General features: G+C 48.9%; 1 long non-coding RNA gene and 1 pseudogene across 1 annotated transcript; both read right to left on the bottom strand.

Moving 5' to 3' along the window:
- Positions 1 to 18,246, bottom strand: part of LOC120566173 — a 60,237-nt pseudogene that overhangs the window by 22,935 nt on the left and 19,056 nt on the right.
- On the bottom strand, positions 4,626 to 7,812 carry LOC120566193. The gene is made up of 3 exons (XR_005640346.1): positions 7,761 to 7,812; positions 6,605 to 6,651; positions 4,626 to 4,720 (listed from the first exon to the last, which is right to left on the bottom strand). It is a non-coding gene; the product is annotated as an uncharacterized LOC120566193 (long non-coding RNA).

The raw sequence follows: 18,246 nt of genomic DNA, 5'->3' as shown, positions 1-18,246 counted from the left end.
CTGCGTTATTGGCATTTTAACACAGCTTTGCTTTTAGATGCACATTTTAGGGATGTTTTATTTTTTGGAAAGGTTTAGAGACAGGAGAGATTTTTAGTTCGTTGAGGCAGTGGTGGGACATTGGGAAGGTTGAAATCAGGCAGCTTTGTCAGCAGTACACGCTCAGTGTTTCTCGAGACATTGCCAAGTCTATGAACGATCTGGAGATATCTATAGTGGACATGCAGAGTTCTGCAGAGTCCACAGGAAATCAGGCCTGTATTGAAGACCTCAAGTCTAAAAACCCATCTTGGCAGAACCTGCTGGGCATGAGAGCACTGATCCGGTCCCGTTTTTCCAGACTGTTGCTTTAATGGACTCTCCAACTAAGTTCTTTTTAGTTTGGAGAAGAAGAATGTCGAGAGCCGGATGATCCATGCTCTGAGATCAGCAGGAGGACAGCCATTAACAACAGCGTCCCAGATCCGAGAGAGAGCTGTGGACTTCTACTCTGATCTCTACAGCACAGGTACACAGGGGCGACCCGAGGCTTTCACCAGTTTCTGCAGAGACCTCCCCACTGTTTCTGGGGACGACAATGTGGAGCTGGAGGGGCCCCTGACCGGAGGAAAAGAGGTTTCTAGAGCTCTACAGAAGCATGCAGGGGCGAAAGGCCCCTGGGATTGATAGTCTCCCTCAGAGTTTTACAAAACTTTCTGGGACATAATGAAAACTGACATTTTAGATGTTTTTACAGAAAGTTTTGATGGTTGTTCCCTTTCCACGCGAGTTGCAGGAGGGCTGTGCCGACTCTCCCTCGAAGAAAGGGGACCTACAGGACATTAAGAACTGGAGGCCAGTCTCTCTGCTGTGTGCAGATTACAAGATGCTGTCTAAAGTCCTGGCATCCAGGCTGAAGCTGGTGTTGGACCGGGTCATTCATAGGACCCAAACCTACTGTGTGCCCGGCAGGTCCATTGTTGACAATGTGTCACTAATTCGGGATATTTTGACAGTCTCTGGTTCATTGGGCGTAGACACTGGTCTGGTTTCTTTGGACCAGGAAAAAGCTTTGAACGGGTTGAGCACCGTTACCTGTGGAAAGTTCTGGAGAGGTTCGGCCTCAGCCCTGGTTTCATCGCCAAGATAAAGGTAATGCAAGAAACATTGAGAGTGTGCTGAAGATTAATGGTGGTTTGTGTAAACCCCTTCAAGGTAAACCGGGGGATAAGACAGGGGCGCTCAATGTCTGGGATGTTCATACCTTATCCATTGAACCCATGTTGCATAATGTGCCGCCTGGCATCACTGCCTGTTTTACCAGAGGCCTGTACTTGAAGCAGGATTTGGCGTTAACGAACTAACTTCAGGCTCAACCCAGGGTTTTCTGTATCACGAAGGTGGATCACTTGTTATCGGGTTCAATCGCCGTGGTAACTCATGCTGAACACTTAACCTGGTCGGGAGCAGGTTATGTTGGAGATCAGACATCAACCGGTGTTAAAGCACCGCCTACTGACCAATCAATAGATTGATAACGGCGTCACCGTTCTTATAGAAGATCATGCGGAGCTCGGTGCGAGGAGAGAGAGAGATGCGCTCATAAAAGTTAAAATATTTAGAGACCGACAACCCGTTAACATTCCCTGATTGGTATTTTTATGAAATATGTATATTTTAATGGGAGGGAATTACATATCGGCTTCTTGAGCCGTGTGTCGCCAATGTGCACATCGGTTTGAATTATGTTTTCATATTCTTTATTTGCTCTCACGGTTGCTTCCCACTGCCAGGGTTGCAACTGAAATAATAGGCTAAAGCAATGACAGTTTATGGAAAGCACCAGTCTAATTATGGTCAGATCTTGGTCCTGACTGGTGGGGAAGTGATATTAATAAGCGTGATTTAAACATCTACAGCATCGGCTATTTTTTTTTGCCAGCTTTCCTTCCTGTTTTAGGAAGCAGTCTGTGTTCTTCATATTTATGGAGAATTATAATTTGAGAGAGAGCGATATACATTAGGGATGGTACGGTTCATGAAAAAACACCCGAACCGCTCGGTTCGGAGCGTGTGTTTACCGAACGGTTCGTCAGTCCACTGTTAATGGTCACTAACCTCTTACTGCCGTAGTGCCCACTTTATACACCGATGTTAAAACACTAACTGGAAATGACGAGCGGGATGGGCGTGACAAACGCAACCCATGGCAGCTGATTGGACGATCGCGTCACATGGGTCTGGCTGGTCCCAAATTTCAAAACACACTGTCATGGCGGCTCGTTCAGAATACGATCTCATATTGTACTAAAATAGTTCACCGAAACGTGTTTCTGAAAACATTTTAAGCGAGAAATAGGCCATGCAGTTGCTGAATCTGTCTTCATTTCAGATCGACAAAGGTCAGTTTAGAAGATTTTCGTCAGATTTTGAGAGACACCGAGCCGACCGCTCCTCAAGTGGCGTGGGGCGCCGCTGCAGGTCACGTGACATCACCTGCAGAAATGTCAGGTGGGAGAGAGGCTGCCCAGAGCTGGAGGATGCGCCAGCGTCGTTTATAGTCTGGTGTGTGGGAACATTTTGGATTTCACGTTACCTATGATGAAATAAAACAATATAGAACTGCCACTGTGTGCACGTTTTGTGCAACATGCTTTCAATATGCTAATTTTAGCTATATGCTGAAGTATATTCTGGAGTGTTAAAGAAAAAATAAGAACCGTACTGAACCGAAAACCGTGATACGAACCGAACCGTGGGTTTTGTGAACCGTACCACCCCTAATAAATAAATAAATATATATATATATATATATATATATATATATAAATATATATATATATATATATATATATATATATATATAAATATAAATATATATATATGGGGCTCTGGTAGATGTTTGCGATTGGTCGTGGTGCGCAAACACCGCCTCTTTTATGTGAACACGCGTGCCGCTGGATTGGGAAACCCTGAGTTGACTTAACTAGTTGATAACCAGCGTCGTAGTACAGGTTATCCGGGACCACGGTTGTTAGGTTTGGTGAAGCCGGATTACTGAAAGAAATCCAGGACATGTTGATCTTGCTTCGTAGTACAGGCCTCTGTTTTACGCCACTTTTACTGTATCGGCCCGCACGAACGACATCATAGTTTTTACTAAAACCAACAAGATGTAGATAGTTTAGGTTGTATTGTGGAGACGTTTCACAGCATTTCTGCTGCCAAAGTAAACTGGGCAAAAAGTGAAGCCCTGGCAGTGGGGAGCTGGGCTGGAGGGCTCCCTCAGCTTCCTGGTGGGTTGACCTGGAAGAGGGGGGGGTTAAAGTACCTGGGGGTTTATCTGGGGGACCAGAGAACCACGGATAGGAACTGGGAAGGAGTCATTGAAAAGGTGGAGGGGACGTTGGGAAAATGGAGGTGGCTGCTTCCCCACATGTCGTACAGAGGAAGGGTGCTCATCATAAATAACTTGGTGGCATCCAGCCTCTGGCACAAGTTAAAATGTATGGAGCCCCCAGCGGGTCTTTTAAAAACAATACAGTCGATCATGTGACGGCCCTGTGTAATCTGGCAGGGCCTCTCTGTGGGAGTGATACCTCTCTGGTCTTACCCATCTTTGTTTCCATCTTTGTTTGAGTTTGTCTCAACTGAACGAGTGGATGAACAGACTGGACAGTGGAGAAACAGAGATGCTGCGGGACTATTTTAATGGGACAGAAATCCCCGTTACCGGAGACCCCTTTCCAGACCTTGGTTTTACTAGTACTAGGACAACATACACCACATGGTGCTGATTTCCATATGCAGACTGGGAAAGGTCTGTATAGGAACTGTGTTCTGGCCACCCACCATAAGAAGCTGAGTGAGAGGAAGGACAGACTGCTGAAAGACAGGAAACCAGTGTGGAGAGTCTTGTCTCTGAACAATAGGTCTGGAGACCTGCAGTGGAGGATCCTCTACTGAACAAGAGGTCTGGAGACCTGCAGTGGAGGATCCTCTAATGAACAAGAGGTCTGGAGACCTTCAGTGGAGGATCCTCCACGGGGCTCTGCGCGTGAATGTGTTCCTGTCCCAGATTAATCCCACCATGTCCTCCGCGTGTCCATTCTGTCTCCACCCCTGAGACCATCACCCATTGCTATCTGGACTGTTACAGGCTGAAACCTCTTTTAACATTTTAAAACTGTGTTTTGATTGTGGAGAGGTTTTTAGTGAGACTGCTTTTATTTTTGGTGCTGGCTACAGAAAGAAAAATGCGAATAAGTGGCAAATGTTGAATTTTATTGTGGGTCAGGCCAAACTGTCAATTTATAAAAGTCGGAAAAACCAGATAGAGAACGTGTGTGGACTAGAGCTGACCAAGCTGTACGTGGCTCTGGTGAAGGCCAGAGAGAGAGTGGACTTCAGGTTCCTCTCTCTGATGAAAGACATACAGCAGTTCTTAGACCAGTGGTGTTTCACCACGGCTCTGTGCTCTGTGAAGGACGATGAGCTCATCTTTCATTCTGTGTTTTTATGAGATTATTTATTACATGTGGTTTTAATTTTGTTTTGTGCATCTAAGAACAATATGATGTTCTGGTAGAGAAAAATGTCTTTCTGAAAAAGTAAAGGTTTTGTAAAAATCTCTCTCATAGTGAGTTTCACCTGATTATCATTCTTCACCTTGTCGATAAAGTCGTCCTCTGAGATCACCGTGGCTGCTTTCCCCGGGTAACGGTAGATCAGGAAACACCGCCTGACACACACACACACACACACACACACACACACCCTGGATTTACAAAAAACAATAGTTTTCTGATCTGTCTGTAGCCTGTGTCTGTAGCCTGTGTCTGTAGTCTGTTGTCTGTGATCTGTAGTCTGGTGTCTGCAGCCTGTGTCTGTAGTCTATAGTCTGGTGTCAGGCGTCTGCAGCCTGTGTCTGTAGTCTGGTGTCTGTAGTATGGCGTCTGTAGTCTGTCGTCTGTAGTCTGGCGTCGGTGTGTAGTCGGTGTCTGTCTGGCGTCTGTAGTCTATAGTCTGGTGTCTGTAGTCTGTGTGTAGTCTGTGTCTGTCTGGTGTCTGTAGTCTGTGTCTGTCTGGTGTCTGTAGTCTATAGTCTGGTGTCTGTAGTCTGTGTCTGTCTGGCGTCTGTAGTCTGGTGTCTGTAGTCTGTGTCTGGCGTCTGTAGTCTATAGTCTGGTGTCTGTAGTCTGTGTCTGTCTGGCGTCTGTAGTCTATAGTCTGGTGTCTGTAGTCGGTGTCTGTCTGGCGTCTGTAGTCTATAGTCTGGTGTCTGTAGTCGGTGTCTGTCTGGCGTCTGTAGTCTATAGTCTGGTGTCTGTAGTCGGTGTCTGTCTGGCGTCTGTAGTCTATAGTCTGGTGTCTGTAGTCGGTGTCTGGCGTCTGTAGTCTAGTCTGTAGCCTGTGTCTGTGTCTATAGTCTGTAACCTGTGTCTGTAGCCTGTAGCCTGTGTCTGTAACCTGTGTCTGTAGCCTGTAGCCTGTGTCTGTAGCCTGTGTCTGTAGCCTGTGTCTGTCTGTAGCCTGTGTCTGTAGCCTGTGTCTGTAGCCTGTGTCTGTAGCCTGTGTCTGTAGCCTGTAGCCTGTAGCCGGTAGTCTGTAGCCGGTAGTCTGTAGCCTGTGTCTGTCTGTAGCCTGTGTCTGTCTGTAGCCTGTGTCTGTCTGTAGCCTGTAATCTGTGTCTGTAGCCTGTAGTCTGTGTCTGTAGCCTGTAGCCTGTGTCTGTAGCCTGTGTCTGTAGCCTGTGTCCTGTAGCCTGTGTCCTGTAGCCTGTGTCCTGTAGCCTGTAGCCTGTAGTCTGTAGTCTGTGCCTGTAGCCTGTAGTCTGTGTCTGTAGCCTGTGTCTGTAGCCTGTGTCTGTAGTCTGTGTCCTGTAGCCTGTAGTCTGTGTCTGTAGCCTGTAGCCTGTAGCCTGTAGTCTGTAGTCTGTGTGGTAGCCTGGTTTGTTAGCCTGTGGCGTAGCCTGTGTCTGTAGCCTGTGTCTGTAGCCTGTGTCTGTAGCCTGTGCCTGTAGCCTGTGTCTGTAGCCTGTGTCTGTCTGTAGCCTGTAGCCTGTGTCTGTCTGTAGCCTGTAGCCTGTTTCTGTCTGTAGCCTGTTTCTGTCTGTAGCCTGTAGCCTGTGTCTTTAGCCTGTGTCTGTAGCCTGTGTCTGTAGCCTGTAGTCTGTGTCTGTAGCCTGTCTGTAGCCTGTCTGTAGCCTGTAGTCTGTGTCTGTAGCCTGTAGTCTGTGTCTGTAGCCGCTGGTATGGCTGTAGCCTGTAGCCTGTAGTATGGCTGTAGCCTGTAGCCTGTAGCCTGTGTCTGTAGCCTGTCTGTAGTCTGTAGCCTGTAGCCTGTGTCCTGTAGTCTGTAGCCTGTAGCCTGTAGTCTGTAGCCTGTCTGTAGTCTGTAGTCTGTCTGTAGTCTGTAGCTTGTGTCCTGTAGCCTGTCTGTAGTCTGTAGCCTGTGTCCTGTAGCCTGTGTCTGTAGCCTATAGCCTGTAGCCTGTAGTCTGTAGCCTGTAGCCTGTAGCCTGTGGTCTGTAGCCTGTGGTCTGTAGCCTGTGTCTGTAGCCTGTGTCTGTAGCCTGTGTCTGTAGCCTGTGTCTGTAGCCTGTGTCTGTAGTAGTGCTTCTCACCTGTAGAGCTGTGACAGAGCCTTGATCTCCACCTGACCCACCGTCTCCTGATTACAACATATAGAAACAACCAGAAACTATTTAAATACTTTATGACGAGGGTTACCATGGCAACAGTCAAAGCATTCAGCTCAGCGCTAACGTTAGCACGGCGGCGCGTTTTCTTCGTTTTCTCTTATTTTATGAGGGGCCAGCTGGACTGGCCCTGAGGGGCCAGCTGGGCGGCTCTGAGGGAGCCGCTGGGCCGCCCTGAGGGCCAGCTGGGCGGCTCTGAGGGGGCCAGCTGGGCGACCCCTGAGGGAGCCAGCTGGACGGCTCTGAGGGGCCAGCTGGGCGGCCCTGAGGGGCCAGCTGGGCGGCCCTGAGGGGGCCAGCTGGGCGGCTCTGAGGGGCCCAGCTGGGCGGCCCTGAGGGGCCAGCTGGACGGCCCTGAGGGGGCCAGCTGGACGGCCCTGAGGGGCCAGCTGGGGGGCCAGCTGGACGGCCCTGAGGGGGCCAGCTGGACCGGCCCTGAGGGGCCAGCTGCTCTGAGGAGTAATTCACCCTAGGGTCCTTTGCACCATGACCTCGAGGCAAACACCCCCAGAAGCTTTTTTTCACCTGGGTCTAACATTGGGAGAGTTAGCTAGAGTAGCGTTATCAGCTGAATAGCTTAGCGCGGGGGCTAACAGGACCCAGTGATGCATCTCGTAAGTTACCCCACACTAATAATGCCCAAAATGATACCAAACTTCTACACTAGTACAAATAAGTTATGCTCTCATAAAACAATGGATTGGAAAGTTTGAAAGTACACCAGAAGTTTATGTAAATAACAGTTAGACGAGTGCTTAGGGCCGTCTACAAATTACAACACCGAGAAGAGATAACAAAAATATTTATTAATTTAATGATTAAATAAGGTAATGTCTCCAAACTTACCTCAATTATTACTTGTCTCCTGCTAGTTATACTACAGCACTTACTAAAAAAAAAAAAAAAGTTAAATTAAAAAATATTTTGGTTGTATCTCTTCTTGGTGTTGTAATTTGTAGACGGCCCTAAGAACTTGTCTTACTGTTATTTAAATAAACTTCTGGTGTACTTGCAAACTTTCCGATCCATCGCTGTATGAGTACATAACCTATTTGTACTGGTGTAGACGTTAGGAGCTCACCTTGGGGTCCTCCAGACGCTCCAGGTACTTCTCAAATGATCCTTCAACAAACTGAGAGACAAAACACACTGTTAGACTGCTCAGAGGACATACTGACTGCCTGTCTGTCTCTCTGTCTGCCTGTCTGACTGTCTCTCTGCCTCTGTCTGTCTCACTGCCTCTCTGTGTATCTCACTGTCTCTCTGCCTGTCTGTCTCTCTGCCTGCCTGCCTGTCTGATTGTCTCTCTGCCTGTTGACTGACTGACTCTCTTTCTGCCTGCCTGCCTGACTGTCTCTCCGTCCGCCTGTCTCTCTGCCTGTTGACTGACTGACTGACTCTTTTCTGCCTGCCTATCTGCCTGTCTGCCTCTCTGTCTGTCTCACTGTCTTCTGCCTGTCTGTCTCTCCGCCTGCCTGTCTCTCTGCCTGTTGACTGGACTGATCGACTCCTCTTTCTCTGGGCTCGCCTATCTGCCTGTCTGCCTCTCTGTCTGTCTCACTGTCTCTCTGCCTGTCTGTCTCTCTGTCTGCCTGTCTCTCTGCCTGTTGACTGACTGGACTATCTTTTTCTGCCTGCCTGTCTGACTGTCTCTCTGCCTGTTGACTGACTGACTGACTGACTGACTCTCTTTCTGCCTGCCTGTCTGCCTGCCTGCCTGTCTGTCTATTTGATCTGCTGATATCAGTGTGTGACCTCACCTGCTCAAAGTTGCATCTATTGGCTCTCATGAAGTCTGCACACTCCTGACGGATCCTCTGGTGGTAGTTCTGAGAATAATACAACTACACACACACACACACACACACACACACACACACACACACACACACACACACACACACACACACACACACACACACACACACACACACACACACACACACACACACACACACACACACAGCATAGTATCAAGTAATATTTTCTGTGGCAGTACTGTATCGAGCACAGACGCTTTGGCATGGATCTATTATTATATATGTGTTGGTCAAGTCTGTCTGCTTGACTATCTCATTTTTGCAGCACACAATTGAAGTGAGATGAACAAACAGAAATGTATCTTTAGACAAAGCAGATGTTGACCAAGTTTGCCGCCAATGCGTACCGCCCGTCGTGGCGTGCGTGCGTCTGTGGTCCTCGTCACCGCGTCAAGTGTCGCCAGTGCGTCACAGCGTCATTTTGCGTCAGGGTGTCAGTCAATGCGTCAGGTGCGGTTAAAATACCGCGATGCGTCAGCGGTCACCGGCCTGACGTGGTGCGTTTCAATGCGTCGTGGTGCGACGTCAATGCGTCAATGCGTCAGGTGCCGTGGAATGCGTCAATGCGTCGTGGCGCCGTGTCAATATGCGTCGGCCTGACGTGGTGTGTTAACGGCGTTGTGGTGCGTCATTGTGTCATTAAGCGCGTCAATGGCCTGACGTGGTGCGTTACCGCGTATTGTGTCAATGCGACGTGGTGCGGCCAGTTTACAGCAAGTGTCACGGCCTGATGTGCGTAAGCCACGGTACGCTTGTGGTGCTTTCACGTGGTGTTTGTGGGTGCGCTTTGTGGCAGGTTGTGATTACAGCGTTTCACGGCTTGACGTGGTGTTACCGCGTGTGTAGTGCGTTACCGGGATGTGGTGCGTTTCGTGTCATTGCGTGTCACTGGCCTGATGTGGTGCGCGTTTACCTGCGGTTGTGGTGCGTTACTGCGTGATGTGGTGCGGGTTGTGCGTTATGCGTTTCACGGCCTGATGTGGTGATAGCCACGGTGCGTTGTGGTGCGCTTACGTGCGGTTGTGGTCTGGTTGTGTCTGAGTTACCGGCCTGATGCGTGCGTTACGGTGCGGTTGTGGTATAAGCGTTACGGTGTGATGTGGTGCGTGCTGTGTTAAGCCAGTGTGTTACTGCAGTGGTGCGTTACGTGCGGTTGTGATGCGTTACGCAAAGGTTGTGGTGCGTTGTGGTGCGTTACCGGCTCTGATGTGGTGTGTCACGTAAGTTGTGTGGGTCGTTGTGGTGCGTTACTGGCCTGATGTGGTGTTGTGCCAGGTGTGGTACCGTGTGTTGTGGTGTGCACACGCGTGCGTTGTGGTGTCGTTGTGGTGTAAGCTACGGTTTGATGGTGTGGTTACGGCTGTGTTGTGGTGCGTTGTGCTGCTGTGCGTGGTGTATGTGGTGTGTTACTAAGTGTGTGGTTGTGATAAAAGTGTTAATGTGGTTACCGGTCGCTGTGGTGTGTTAATGCGTAGTTGTGGTCTGTTACGGGTTACAGTGTTAATGCGTTGTTTACACGCGTTACAGTGCGTTGTGGTGTGTTGTGTTACGTGCGTTTGTGGTGTTGTGTTACTGCGCTTGTGGTGCGTTGTGGTCTGTTACGGGTGCGTTGTGGTCTGGTAGTGCGTTACAGTGTAAGCAGTGTGTACAGTGTGTTACAGTGTGTTACGGTGCGTTGTGGTCCGTTGCGTTGTGTCTGTTACTGTGTTGTGGTCTGTTACGGGTACTTGTGGTCTGTTACGGTGTTGTGGTCTGTTACGTGTGCTGTGTCTGTTACGGTGTGTCGTGTCTGTTACGGTGTGTTACTGTGTTACTGCGGTCGGTTGTGGTGGCGTTACGGTGAGTTGTGGTGTAAGTTACGTGGTGGTGTGGCACGTGGTAGTTGTCGCGGGTAAAGTTTGTTGTGGTGTGGTACGGTGTTGTGGTGTGTTACGTGTGGTGCGGTAAGATGTGTTAATCGTAGTAGTTACTGTGGTGAGTTTTTGTTTTTTTTTTGTGTGGTACGGTGCAGCAGGCGAGCCCTGACACCAGGGGAACAATAACATGTTCAACAATCGCGGTTACTTCGTCTATGTAGTCTGGATCTAAAGATGGACACAGCCGCCTCCCCGCTGTATAAGGTGATGCCAAAACCTGCAGCCGTGGTTCTGTGCGTAATCCGCTGTGTGTGTGTGTGTGTACCTGTTCTGTGTGTGTGTGTGTGTGTGTGTGTGTGTGTGTGTGTGTGTGTGTGTGTGTGTGTGTACCTGCTGTGTGTAGCTGTAATTTATCTCAGCTCTCGGTGGAGAGTCAGCACTTCCTCCATCTTGCTCGTCCTTCCACAATAAGAGAAACATTATTAGTCCTGTCAGTACCTGATCCGTTCCACCGGCACGACGCGTTCTGCGCATGTGCAAGATGACACGTATGCCATGACGTATGCGCAGATGATAATACTGTTTTACGACCTGCCCAATCTGTTCCACGCTAGCCTCCATATATATCTATGGCTAGCCTCCACCGGGATAGCTAACAGCTAATTCGGCTAACCGCTAGCCGACAGCCTTCAGTCTAAAATAACGCATGCGCAGAATGGATCGTGCAGGCAGAACGGACAGCTAGATTCAGTCTAAAACAACGTTAAGTCAAACATAATGGGAGAAGCAGGCTACAGCTAAATTAAGACTTTACAGTAATAACAATAAAGACAAGTATTGAGTGATTGTATTTTAAATGAGCACAAGTAGAACTGACGTAACAGCTGTTATATATGTTAACGTTTATTATTATTATTTTGAGGGTCTTTTAAAGTTTACATGCTGTCTCAGCTAGCGGTTAGCCGAATTAACCGTTAGCTAAACTAACGTTAGCTTCCCAGTGGAGGATAATGGCAGACCGCTATAATCACCTAGCAGTCCGCCGAATTAGCTATTAGCTAAACTAACGTTAGCTGGAGGCTAGCGTGGGAACAGATTGGGTAGTGTCATAAATCCTCGTACCACAGCGCATGCGCAGAACGGTTTGTGCAGGTGGAACGGATCGGGTACTGACCCCCCCCCCCGCTGCAGCTCTGAGCTTGAGGACATCACTCTGACATCATCACCTGGGTTTTAAATGTGTCACGTAGTGAACGCTGAGAGACAGATAATGTTAGCAGATGAAGAAAGTCTCAGTTTGTCAAAGTATCAGATGTTTTAGAAAGACTCGTCTCTCTGGAGCTACGATGTGTGTGTGTGTGTGTGTGTGTGTGTGTGTGTGTGTGTTACAGGTAGAGGGGTTACCTGTGTCTGGGGGTTTACCTGTGTCTGTGTCTGGGGGGGGTTACCTGTGTCTGTTGGGGGTTACCTGTGTCTGGTCTGGGGGTTACCGCTGTGTCTGGGGGTTACCTGTGCTGTGTCTGGGGGGTACCTGTGTCTGTGTCTGTTACCGTGGTGTCTGGGGGTTACCTGTGTCTGTGTTGGGGTTACCTGTGTCTGAGGGGCTACCTGTGTCTGGAGGGGTTACCTGTGTCTGTGTCGGGGGGTTACCTGTGTCTGGAGGGGGTTACCTGTGTCTGTGTCTGGGGGTTTACCTGTGTCTGTGTCTGGGGGTTACCTGTGCTGTGTCTGGGGGTTACCTGTGTCTGGAGGGGTTACCTGTGTCTGGAGGGGTTACCTGTGTCTGTGTCGGGGGTTACCTGTGTCTGGGGGGGGTTACCTGTGTCTGTGTCTGGGGGTTTACCTGTGTCTGTGTCTGGGGGTTACCTGTGTCTGTGTCTGGGGGTTACCTGTGTCTGGAGGGGTTACCTGTGTCTGTGTCGGGGCTACCTGTGTCTGGAGGGGGCTACCTGTGTCTGTGTCTGGGGGTTACCTGTGTGTGTGTCTGGGGGGTTACCTGTGTCTGGGGGGTACCTGTGTCTGGGGGTAGCTACCTGTGTCTGTGTCGGGGTTACCTGTGTCTGGAGGGGGCTACCTGTGTCTGTGTCTGGGGGTTACCTGTGTGTGTGTCTGGGGGGGTACCTGTGTCTGAGGGGGGCTACCTGTGTCTGTGTCGGGGGTTACCTGTGTCTGGGGGGGTACCTGTGTCTGGGGGGTAGTTACCTGTGTCTGGGGTACTACCTGTGTCTGGGGGTTACCCGTGTCTGGGGGTTTACCCGTGTCTGGGGGTTACCTGTGTCTGGGGGTTACCTGTGTCTGAGGGGGGTTACCTGTGTCTGGGGGTTACCTGTGTCTGTGTCTGGGGGGTACCTGTGTCTGAGGGGGGTTACCTGTGTCTGTGTCTGGGGGTTACCTGTGTCTGGGGGTTACCTGTGTCTGTGTCTGGGGGGTTACCTGTGTCTGTGTCTGAGGGGTTACCTGTGTCTGTGTCTGGGGGTTACCTGTGTCTGTGTCTGGGGGTTACCTTGTCTGGGGGGGTACCTGTGTCTGTGTCTGGGGGTTACCTGTGTCTGAGGGGGTTACCTGTGTCTGTGTCTGAGGGGTACCTGTGTCTGTGTCTGGGGGTTACCTGTGTCTGAGGGGTACCTGTGTCTGTGTCTGGGGGTTACCTGTGTCTGTGTCTGGGGGTACCTGGTGTCTGTGTTTGGGGGTTACCCGTGTCTGGAGGGGGTTACCTGGTGTCCAGGGGGTTACCTGTGTCTGGGGGTTACCTGTGTCTGGGGGTTACCTGTGTCTGAGGGGGTTACCTGTGTCTGTGTCTGGGGGTTACCTGTGTCTGAGGGGGTTCCCTGTGTCTGGGGGGTACCCGTGTCTGTGTCTGGGGGTTACCTGTGTCTGTGTCTGGGGGGCTACCTGTGTCTGGAGGGGTTACCTGTGTCTGTGTGGGGTTACCTGTGTCTGGAGGGGGCTACCTGTGTCTGTGTCTGGGGGTTACCCGTGTCTGGGGGTTACCTGTGTCTGGAGGGGATTACCTGTGTCTGGGGGGTTACCTGTGTCTGTGTCTGGGGGGTTACCTGTGTCTGGGGGTTACCTGTGTCTGTGTCTGGGGGTTACCTGTGTCTGGGGGTTACCTGTGTCTGTGTCTGGGGGTTACCTGTGTCTGGGGGGTACCTGTGTCTGGGGGTTACCTGTGTCTGGGGGGTACCCGTGTCTGGGGGGGGTTACCTGTGTCTGGGGGTTACCTGTGTCTGTGTCTGAGGGGGTTACCTGTGTCTGGGGGTTACCTGTGTCTGGGGGCAGCTACCTGTGTCTGGGGGTACCTGTGTCTGAGGGGGTACCTGTGTCTGGGGGGTTACCTGTGTCTGGGGGTTACCTGTGTCTGGGGGTTACCTGTGTCTGTGTCTGGGGGTTACCTGTGTCTGGGGGTTACCTGTGTCTGTGTCTGGGGGTTACCTGTGTCTGGGGGTTACCTGTGTCTGTGTCTGGGGGTTACCTGTGTCTGTGTCTGGGGGTTACCTGTGTCTGTGTCTGGGGGGTACCTGTGTCTGTGTCTGGGGGTTACCTGTGTCTGTGTCTGGGGTTACCTGTGTCTGTGGGGTTACCTGTGTCTGGGGGTACCTGTGTCTGGGGGTTACCTGTGTCTGTGTCTGGGGCTACCTGTGTCTGTGTCTGGGGGGTTACCTGTGTCTGTGTCTGGGGGGGGGTTACCTGTGTCTGGGGGGGCTCGGCAGCGCTGTAGACCCCGGACGTCTGGTAGCTCTGATCTGGAACAGTCAACAGTCAAACTCAGAGGCTGTACTAGAAACACTCCTCCACTCACTAGTCCCTATACAGTCACATTAAAGAGGGAACTTCTGTATAATGGAGACGACCAAAGGAGATTTCAGACTCTACCCTGAACATGTGTAAACATGGCTGCGTCAGTAGGTGTGACGGAGGCATCATGTAAACAACTGAAACAAAGTGAAAGCTTGCTCACTAACGTGTCCAACACTGGAAGGCAGATACATTCAGAAAGGAAAGCCTGCTCCATTTCTCCTTTTCAGTTTCCGCAGGGGATTCTGATTCTTCTAATCCTTCAGGAAAACACGCCCGCGTTGCATTGTGGGATACGGTAGTTAAATGTCAGGTACATTGTATGTACGCTCAGATTAGCTGTGCATTCTGGGTATTTTAATGTGGACTATATAGTGAATGAATTCAACCGCGGAGAATTGGAACACCACTACAAAATGTTGAACACACTACAGCACGTAGGGAACTATTTCTGTGATAGGGAACAGCCAGCTCTTTGTAAAGTCATGTGACTGACTCGGCTCTTTGTAAAGTCACGTGACTGACTCGGCTCTTTGTAAAGTCACGTGACTGACTCGGCTCTTTGTAAAGTCATGTGACTGACTCGGCTCTTTGTAAAGTCATGTGACTGACTCGGCTCTTTGTAAAGTCATGTGACTGACTCGGCTCTTTGTAAAGTCATGTGACTGACTCGGCTCTTTGTAAAGTCATGTGACTGACTCGGCTCTTTGTAAAGTCATGTGACTGTGACTCACCCTGAGTGATGTAGATGTAATCCTCCGTGTACTCGGCTGACATAAAACACACAAACACACGATTACTTATACAGTAAAGCAACAATAGGTCCATTGATGTTGATGTTTAATAATAATAATAATAATAATAATAATAATAATAATAATAATAATAAATATACACATTAATAATGATGTTTTTGTGGCTGATGTTTGTGTCATGTTCACCCTGGTACTCTACGGTGCAGGGTTAGGGTATATATGGTATATATGTATATTAGGGTTATATATGTATATATTAGGTTATATATACATTAATAATGATGTTTTTGTGGCTGATGTTTGTGTCATGTTCACCCTGGTCCTCCACGGTGCTGGCGTCCTCCTGGTCCTCCTCTGAGGAACAGACGGCGGTGTTTCCGGGTGGAGCCGTCGACGGCGCCGAGCCTCTCTGAACACGGTAGGTGGAGCCAGACGGAGGGGGGGGGGCTCCCATGGAGGGGGGCGGGGCTCCGGCCGGGCCCTGAGGGGCGAGACACATTACAGGAACAGGAAACCATTACATTTACATTGTTTAAATTCATCACCGTGTGTTTGTGTTTGCTCAGAGGTCTGAGGTAACGAGGTGTGTTTGCTCAGAGGTCTGAGGTAACGAGCGTTTCCTCACCGGCAGAGGGGGGAAGACGGCCTCGCTGCCGTTGTCCAGCTGGTAGTACGCCATGTTTCCATCCAGGTCGCTCGACTCGTCCACCGTCTCCGCAGAGAAACCAAACTGACACTCCTTGTTGAGCGCCGCGGCCAGCTGGCGCCGACTGCGCCTGAACGCACCACAAACAACAACAAATCTGCTCAGGATCAGCGTTTACAGCGTCACAAAGAGCATCTCGTCTGAGGTTAACACACGTTGGTGATTTCATCTGATATACTGGATCTGGGGCTGTGTGTGTGTGTGTGTCTCTGTCTGTGTGTGTGTGTGTGTGTGTGTGTGTGTGTGTGTGTGTGTGTGTGTGTGTGTGTGTGTGTCACTGTCTGTGTGTTTACCTTGACCTGAAGGCGTAGTTGTCATAGTCGTGGTAATATCTCCTGCCAGGGTGGTAATACGTCAACTGAGGACCAATCAGGTGACGGTTCAGGAAACGGGTGGAGCTTCTGACCAGAACCACCACCCACACACACACACACACACACACACACACACACACACACACACACACACACACACACACACACACACACACACAGTGAGTCATGTGATGCGCTGTGAGTCATGTGATGCGCTGTGAGTCATGTGATGCAGTGCGTTCCCACCTGGAGGCTCCGTAGCGCGGTGGCCTGGCGGCTGCGTGGGTGGTGTGTGGGGGCGTAGGGGTCGTAGGTCATGGCTCCCGGCGAGAGGGGAGGGGGGGGGCGCAGGTGTCCCGCGGGCTGGAAGCGGGGGGGCAGGGCGGAGGGAGGGGGGCCGCCGTACGAGGAAGACGGCGCCATCAGAAGCTCCGCCCCCTTCATGCCGCTGCTGCCGCGAGACTTCCTGAAGTAACGGTGGCGGTGGTGGCGCTGACCACGAGAGTCAGAGTCTGTTATTACATATGTTATAAATGTTAGTCTGAGAGACAGGGCTGTTATTACATATGTTATAAATGTTAGTCTGAGAGACACAGGGCTGTTATTACATATGTTATAAATGTTAGTCTGAGACACAGGGCTGTTATTACATATGTTATAAATGTTAGTCTGAGAGACACAGGGCTGTTATTACATATGTTATAAATGTTAGTCTGAGAGACAGGGCTGTTATTACATATGTTATAAATGTTAGTCTGAGAGACAGGGCTGTTATTACATATGTTATAAATGTTAGTCTGAGAGACAGGGCTGTTATTACATATGTTATAAATGTTAGTCTGAGACACAGGGCTGTTATTACATATGTTATAAATGTTAGTCTGAGACACAGGGCTGTTATTACATATGTTATAAATGTTAGTCTGAGAGACACAGGGCTGTTATTACATATGTTATAAATGTTAGTCTGGGAGACACAGGGCTGTTATTACATATGTTATAAATGTTAGTCTGAGAGACACAGGGCTGTTATTACATATGTTATAAATGTTAGTCTGGGAGACACAGGGCTGTTATTACATATGTTATAAATGTTAGTCTGAGAGACACAGGGCTGTTATTACATATGTTATAAATGTTAGTCTGAGAGACACAGGGCTGTTATTACATATGTTATAAATGTTAGTCTGAGAGACAGGGGCTGTTATTACATATGTTATAAATGTTAGTCTGAGAGACAGGGCTGTTATTACATATGTTATAAATGTTAGTCTGAGAGACGGGGAGGCTGTTATTACATATGTTATAAATGTTAGTCTGAGACACAGGGCTGTTATTACATATGTTATAAATGTTAGTCTGAGACACAGGGCTGTTATTACATATGTTATAAATGTTAGTCTGAGAGACAGGGCTGTTATTACATATGTTATAAATGTTAGTCTGGGAGACACAGGGCTGTTATTACATATGTTATAAATGTTAGTCTGAGAGACACAGGGCTGTTATTACATATGTTATAAATGTTAGTCTGAGAGACACAGGGCTGTTATTACATATGTTATAAATGTTAGTCTGAGACACAGGGCTGTTATTACATATGTTATAAATGTTAGTCTGGGAGACACAGGGCTGTTATTACATATGTTATATATGTTAGTCTGAGAGACACAGGCTGTTATTACATATGTTATAAATGTTAGTCTGAGAGACAGGGCTGTTATTACATATGTTATAAATGTTAGTCTGAGACACAGGGCTGTTATTACATATGTTATAAATGTTAGTCTGAGAGACACAGGGCTGTTATTACATATGTTATAAATGTTAGTCTGAGACACAGGGCTGTTATTACATATGTTATAAATGTTAGTCTGGGAGACACAGGGCTGTTATTACATATGTTATAAATGTTAGTCTGAGAGACACAGGGCTGTTATTACATATGTTATAAATGTTAGTCTGAGAGACACAGGGCTGTTATTACATATGTTATAAATGTTAGTCTGAGAGACACAGGGCTGTTATTACATATGTTATAAATGTTAGTCTGAGAGACACAGGGCTGTTATTACATATGTTATAAATGTTAGTCTGAGAGACAGGGGCTGTTATTACATACACTCACCTAAAGGATTATTAGGAACACCCTACTAAGACCGTGTTTGACCCCCTTTCTCCTTCAGAAGTGCCTTAATTCTTGGTGGCATTGATTCAACAAGGTGCTGGAAGCATTCTTTAGAAATGTTGTCCCATATTGAGAGGAGAGGGTCTAACAGTTGACGGAGATTTTGGGGATGCACATCCAGGGTACGAAGCTC

Source organism: Perca fluviatilis, chromosome 1 (genome assembly GCF_010015445.1).
Source record: "Perca fluviatilis chromosome 1, GENO_Pfluv_1.0, whole genome shotgun sequence".
Classification (NCBI taxonomy): Eukaryota; Metazoa; Chordata; class Actinopteri; order Perciformes; family Percidae; genus Perca; species Perca fluviatilis.
The sequence above is the reverse complement of the archived record's forward strand: the minus strand, read 5'-3'. Positions and strand labels throughout refer to the sequence as shown.